The 6,521-nt window shown below is 36.4% G+C and overlaps 1 pseudogene across 1 annotated transcript; it reads right to left on the bottom strand.

Moving 5' to 3' along the window:
- Nucleotides 1-319: 319 nt before the first annotated feature.
- On the bottom strand, nucleotides 320-3,764 carry LOC307096781 (small ribosomal subunit protein uS15m-like; annotated as a pseudogene). Its single transcript has 2 exons — nucleotides 3,727-3,764; nucleotides 320-814 (listed from the first exon to the last, which is right to left on the bottom strand). The product of its transcript is annotated as a small ribosomal subunit protein uS15m-like (transcript).
- Nucleotides 3,765-6,521: the final 2,757 nt, after the last annotated feature.

Here is a 6,521-nt window from a genome sequence, read left to right as displayed (position 1 = left end):
AGTCCACAGGCCGACACTCTATCCACTGAGCCAAACTGGTTAGGGCTGCTGGGATTTTTTTTATTACTACTTCAATTTCATCAGTTGTTATTAACCTACTCAGTTTTTATTTTTCCTCATTGAGTTTTGAAAGATTGTATGTTTCTAGGAATTTGTCCATTTCTCTCAGGTTGTCCAGTTTTTTGCTTATAATTGTTATAGTATTTGCTTACAATCCTTTATTTCTGTGATGTCAGTTGCTACTTCACGTCTTTCATTTTTGGTTTTATTTTGGTCCTTTTTCTATGTTTCTTGTTTTGTTTTTAAACTTTACCCAAATTCATTGGGTTTCCTTGATTGCCTCTGGTTCAGCTTTGGAAGAGCTTTCTGTATTCATCTGACTTGTTTGCCAGCTGCTGCTGCTGCTTATATGGCCCTTTTTTGCTTCTTCAGCTTTTGAACCTCCTGGTAAACCCGAATGCACAGAGCCTTCTAGGTCACCCAGTGGCAGTGGGCTTCCGTAGTACAGAGGGGTAAAGGTATACTCATTCCCCAGTCCTTCCATGTCTTCTCAAAGACATTGTAGTTGGTCTTATGGATGTTTTTGAGCATATTTTTCCTCTGGTCAATGCTCATCAGCAGATAGAGCTTGAGAGCTTTGTCCTTTCAATGTTTCTGCATGTGTCCTGCGTAATTTCAGATCTTGACAGTCAAGGCAACAATTCAAGCCTCCAGGGAGCTAGAGTCCGCAAGGTTTACCACAACCTTGCTCATCAATTGTTCTTTTTTGATTTTTAGCTTCTTCTTAGGGTTCCCCATTTCAAAAGACAAGAGTCTTTTGTTTATAAAAAAATTATTTGTTTTTGAAAATATTATATATGTCTCCTTTCACGCCATTGACCTCTCCCTGCCCGTTCCCACCCCCAGCACATGTCCACACCCCACTGGGTCGGTGTCCGTTGGTTATGCTTATATGCATGCATACAAGTCCTTTGGTTGATCTCTTATCCTCCTCCTACCTCTCTCCTGCCTTCCCTCTGTGGTTTGACAGTCTGGTCGATGCTTCTATGTCTCTGGATCTATTTTTGTCATCAGTTTATGATGTTCATTATATTCCACAAATGAGTGAGATCATGTGATAGTTATCTTTCTTGGACTGGCTTATTTCACTTAGCATAATGCTCTCCAGTTACATCCATGCTGTTGCAAATGATGAGAGCTCTTTTATTTTTACAGCAGCATAGTATTCCTTTGTGTATATGTACCACAGTTTTTTTATCCACTTATCTGCTGATGGGTACTTAGGCTGTTTCCAAAACTTAGCTATTGTAATTTGTACTGCTTGAACATAGGGGTGCATATATTCTTTATGATTGGAGTTTCTGATTTATTGGTATATATTCCTAGAAGTGAGATTACTGGGTCAAATGGGAGTTCCATTTTTAATTTTTTGAGGAAACTCCATACTGTTTCCCACAGTAGCTGCACCAGTCTGCATTCTCAACAGCAGTGTACGAGGGTTCCTTTTTCTCCACATCCTCGCCAACACTTGTCCTTTGTTAATTTGTTGATGATAGCCATTCTGAGAGGTGTAAGATAGTACCTCATTGATGTTTTGATTAGCATCTCTCAGATGATTAGTGACTTTGAGCATTTTTTCATAAGCCTCATGGCCTTCTATATGTCTACTTCCAAAAAGTATCTGTTTAGGTCCTTTGCTCATTTTTTGAATGGATTGTTTATCTTCATTTTGTTAAATTGTATGAGTTCCCTATAAATTTTTGAGATTAAACCCTTATTGGATGTAACATTGGCAAATATGTTCTCCCATACAGTGGGCTTTCCTGTTGTTTTGTTGATGGTTTCTTTTGCTGTGCAGAAGCTTTTTATTTTGATGTAGTCCCATGTGTTTATTTTCTGCTCTGTTTCCATTGTCCTAGGAACTGTATAAGTAAATGCATTACTACAAGATGTGTCTGATATTTTGCTGCCTATGGATTCTTCTAAGATTTTTATGGTTTCCCATTTTACGTTTAAGTCCTATATCTAGTTCAAGTTTATTTTTGTGTATGGTGTAATTTGGTGGTCTACTTTAATTTTTTTTGTATGTATCCATCCAATTTTTCCAACACTATTTATTGAAGTGAATGTCTTCACTCCATTGTATGCTCTTGCCTCCTTTTCAAAATATTAATTGAACATAATAGCTTGGGTCAATTTCTAGATTCTCTGTTCTGTTCCATTGGTCTATATGTCTGTTCTTGTGCCAGCCATTTTTGAGAACAGTGGCTTTGTAATATAGCTTGATATTGGGTATTGTTAACCCTCCAACTTTGTTCTTGTTTCTCAGGATTGCTGAGTCTATTCAGGGTCTTTTTTATTATATATACATTTTTGGAGAGTTTGTTTTAGGTCTGTGAATATGCTGTTTATATTTTAATAGGCCAGTAACAACTGATGAAATTGAAGCAGTAATAATAATAATAATAATAATAATAATAAACTTCCACAAACAAAAGCCCTAGTCCAGATGGCTTCACAGGGGAGTTTTGCCAAACATTAAAAGGAGAACAAACACTGATCCTCCTCACACTATTCCAAAATATACATGCAGATGGAACATTTCCAAATTCTTTCTATGGAGCTAGTATTACCCTAATCCCCAAACCAGATAAAGACACTACAAAGAAACAGAGTTACAGACCAATATTCCTGATGCACATAGATGTTAAAATTCTCAACAAAATATTAGCAAATCGCATCTAGCAATACATTAAAAAGATCATACACCTTGACCAAATGGAATTTATTCTGGAAATTCAAGGCTGGTACAATATCTGCAAATCAACAAATGTGATACATCACATAAACAAACTGAAAGATAAAATCCACATGATCATATCAATTGATGCAGAAAAAGTCTTTTCACAACATCACAAACTTTCTCAGTTCTAGGGACATTCTGGTAATTTTTGAGGAGCGTGGAAGGGGGCGAATCAACTTCTTGGCTGGGCCAAACTGGTTTATGGATGTCACATCCATGGGTAGCCTGGAGGACGAGACTGTGGGGAGGGGAAGGGAGGTCATGGGGGTCAGATGGAAGCCAGCACATCCTCCACCCAGCAGCCTAAGTTCTAGGCCCTGGGTTCAAATGGAACTCAGCACCCTCCATACCGTTCTCATCCTGGTGTCTTCTAACACTAGCAGGAGGCCTTGCCATGGACTTTCCTTGGTCGAGCGGGTTATACAGGCCTTTTTTGTTTGTTTGTTTCTTGATGAGACTGGCTAGAGGTTCATCAACATCATCTATCTTTCCAGCTCTTGGAATCATTGATGTTTTGTACTCCCCCCCCCCCCCCCCGCCCCACTTTGTCATTTATTTCCTCTCTGATCTTTATTATTTCCTTCCTTCTACTTCCTCTGGGCTTTTCTTTTAAGATTCTTTGTCTTTAACATTTGCTATTTAAAGTATGATGTGTCTAGGTGTGGGTCTCATTGGATTCATCTTGATCGGAACTCTCTGTGGGTCTTAACTTGTGTGGTATTTTTATTCACCTTGTTGGTGAAATTTTCTGTCATTATTTCTTTAAACATATTTGCTGTTTCTTACTCACTTTTTTCATCTTCTGGCACTTGTATGATGCAAATATTGTTACTTTTCATGTTGTCCCAGAGCTCCCTTAAACTATCTTCCTGCTTTTGAATTCTTTTTTCTTTTTGCTGCTCTAAATGGGTATTTATTTCTACCTTGTCTTCCATATCGCAGATTCAATCCTCTGCATCATGCAGTCTTCTTTTAATTCTGTCCAGTGTGTTCTTGATGTCAGATATGTTATTCTTTATTTCTGTCTTGTTGTGGTTAATGGTTTGTATATATTTTTTTTCATGCTGCTATGGTTCCCACTGAGTTCCTTGTATTTTTCATTAAGCTACTTAAACCCATTTATAACCATTACTTTAACTCTATTTCTGATCAGTTGCTTGCTTCCATTTAGTTCTTTTTTATGGAGTTTCCTTCTTTTCATTCATTTGGGGATTGTTTCTTTCTCTCCCCACTTTAACTTTTTTTTGTATTTGCTTCTTTGTATTACATAGAACTGCTATGCCTTCCAGTCTTTGTGGGAGAGCCTTATGTGGAAAGTGTCTTGAGGGGTTGAGTGGTGCAGTTTCTTTGTTCACCTAAGCTGAATGCTCTAGGAATGCCCCTTGTGTGCTTTATTTGGGTTTTCCTATTTTAATTGGGAGTTGATTGTTGATGTCCCATGTGAGGGAGGGATCTCCCCTCTGACTTACTGCCAGTGAGGTTCAACCCAAATGTTGTTGTGGTGCTGACTGAACAGAATAAGACACAACAGGATAAAACAAAAACCAACACAAAAATTAAGCTACTCAATACAACAACAACAGAAATGATTAAGAAGGACAAAGAAGAGAAAGCAAAGCAAAGAAAAAAATTAAAAGAATAATCAAGACACATGAGCAAAGACTTAGAGGGGATATAAGAAAAAGGTAGAAAGAGTAAGATGATAAAATGGCTATATGAAAGCAAGGAAGAAGCTAAAAGAACTAGTATAGTATGAGAAAAGAAAAGGAAACAGAAAACAAATAAAGTAATAATGAATTTAATACATAGTAATAATGGGTATATTAAGGTATAGATAGGAAAACAAAATGAAAAAATAGAAAAACAAAATAAAATAAGAAAAATTAACAATATCAATAAGAACAGACCAAGTGGAATAGAATCAAAGGGAAGAGAGAAATTAGAGATGTGCAAGAAAAAAGAGATGAAAGAAAAAATGGAGAAAAACAAACAACAAAAAAATAAGAACAAAAAATCCACTCATACACACACACACACACACACACACACACACACACACACACACACACCAAAAAACAAACCCACACATAACCACATACTCAAAAACCTTTGGGTCTGCTATCTTGTATCTTATGGGTTAAATGTGTCATAAATTTGAATTAAATTAATCTGGTCCAGTGTGTCTTTTAGAGTCAGTTTCCTTTTTTAATTTTTTGTCTGGAAGATCTATCCAGTGAAGACTGCAGGATGTTAAAGTCCCCTACTATGATTTCATTTCTGAGGATCTCTCCCTTAAAGTTCTCTAGATGTTTTTAAATATATTTAGGTGTTCCTATATTGGGTGCATATATGTTAACCAGGGTTATATCCTTTTCCTGGATAGATCCCATTAGCATTATATAGTGAGATTTATTGTCTCTTGTTATATTCTTCATTTTGAAGTCTATTTTGTCAGATATGAGCATTGCTACCCCAGCTTTTAAAAAAATATATTTGCATGGAAAAATTTTTCCACCCCTTCACTCTTATTCTATGTGAGTCTTTTGTTCTGAGGTGTGTTTCCTATAGATAGCATATAATTGGGTCATGTTTTTTTATCTATTCAACTACCCTATGTCTTTTGATTGGAACATTTAATCCATTTACATTTAACATTATTATTTGTAGGTACTTATTTATTGCCATTTAAATTCTTTATGCCTATGTTTCTCTTTCTCTATTTCTTCTTTTCATTAGCATTTTCTGCAGTGGTAGTTTGCTGGTGATGAACTCCTTTAGCCTTTTTTTTTTGGGTCTGGGAAGATCTTTTTTTTTTTTTTTTTTTTACATTTCATTTTGAATTAAAGCCTTGCTGGATAGAGTAGGCTTGGTTACAGATCCTTGCTTTTCATAACCTTGAATACTTCATGCCATTCCCTTCTGGCCTGTAGAGTTTCTGATGAGAAATCAGGTGTCAGCCTTATGGGAGCACCTTTTAGGTAACAGTTTGCATTTCTCTTGTGCCTTTAAGATTCTGTTTTTGTCTTAAGTTTTTGGCATTTTATTTAAGATGTGCTCTGTGCATGGGTCTGTTTGGTTTCTTCTTGTTTGTTACTCTCTGTGCCTCCTGAACTTGTGTGACTTTTTCCTTTACCAGGTTAGGGAAGTTTTCTGCCATCATTTCTTCAAGCAGGTTCTCTATTCCTTGCTCACTTTTTTCATCTTCTGACACTCCTATGATGTGAATATTGTTATGTTTTATGTTGCCCCAGAGTTCCCTTAAGCTGTGTTCTTGTTTGTTAATTGTGTTTTTTTTTTCTTTTTGGTTCTTTGATGGAGTGATTTTTTTCTACCCTGTCTTCTAATTCACTGATCTGTTCCTAGGCTTCCCCTAATCTGTGGTGTATTCCTTCCAATGTGTTCTTTATTAGTACTATGTCATTATTTCTGACTAGTCTTTTTTCATAGTTGCTATATATTTTCTGTTGGGCATCTTTGCCATCATTATTTTGAGCTCTATATCTGATCATTTCTTAGGTCCATTTCATTCTCTTCTTCTGGAGAATTATTTTGTGTTTTTTCATTTGTGACTTGTTTGTTTGTTTGTTTTTGTCTCCCCATTTTGGCTGCCTGTTTTAGTTTGTGTCTATGTATTAGGTACATCTGGTATGACTCCCAATCTCTAGGACAATGTTAGATGCTGTTTGTAACTGGCCCTGAGTACTATCTTGTGGCTCCC

The sequence above is a fragment of the Cnephaeus nilssonii genome (assembly GCF_951640355.1).
Source record: "Cnephaeus nilssonii genome assembly, chromosome: 3".
Taxonomy (NCBI): Eukaryota; Metazoa; Chordata; class Mammalia; order Chiroptera; family Vespertilionidae; genus Cnephaeus; species Cnephaeus nilssonii.
Note: the sequence above shows the minus strand (reverse complement) of the source record. Positions and strands in the feature narration are given on the sequence as shown.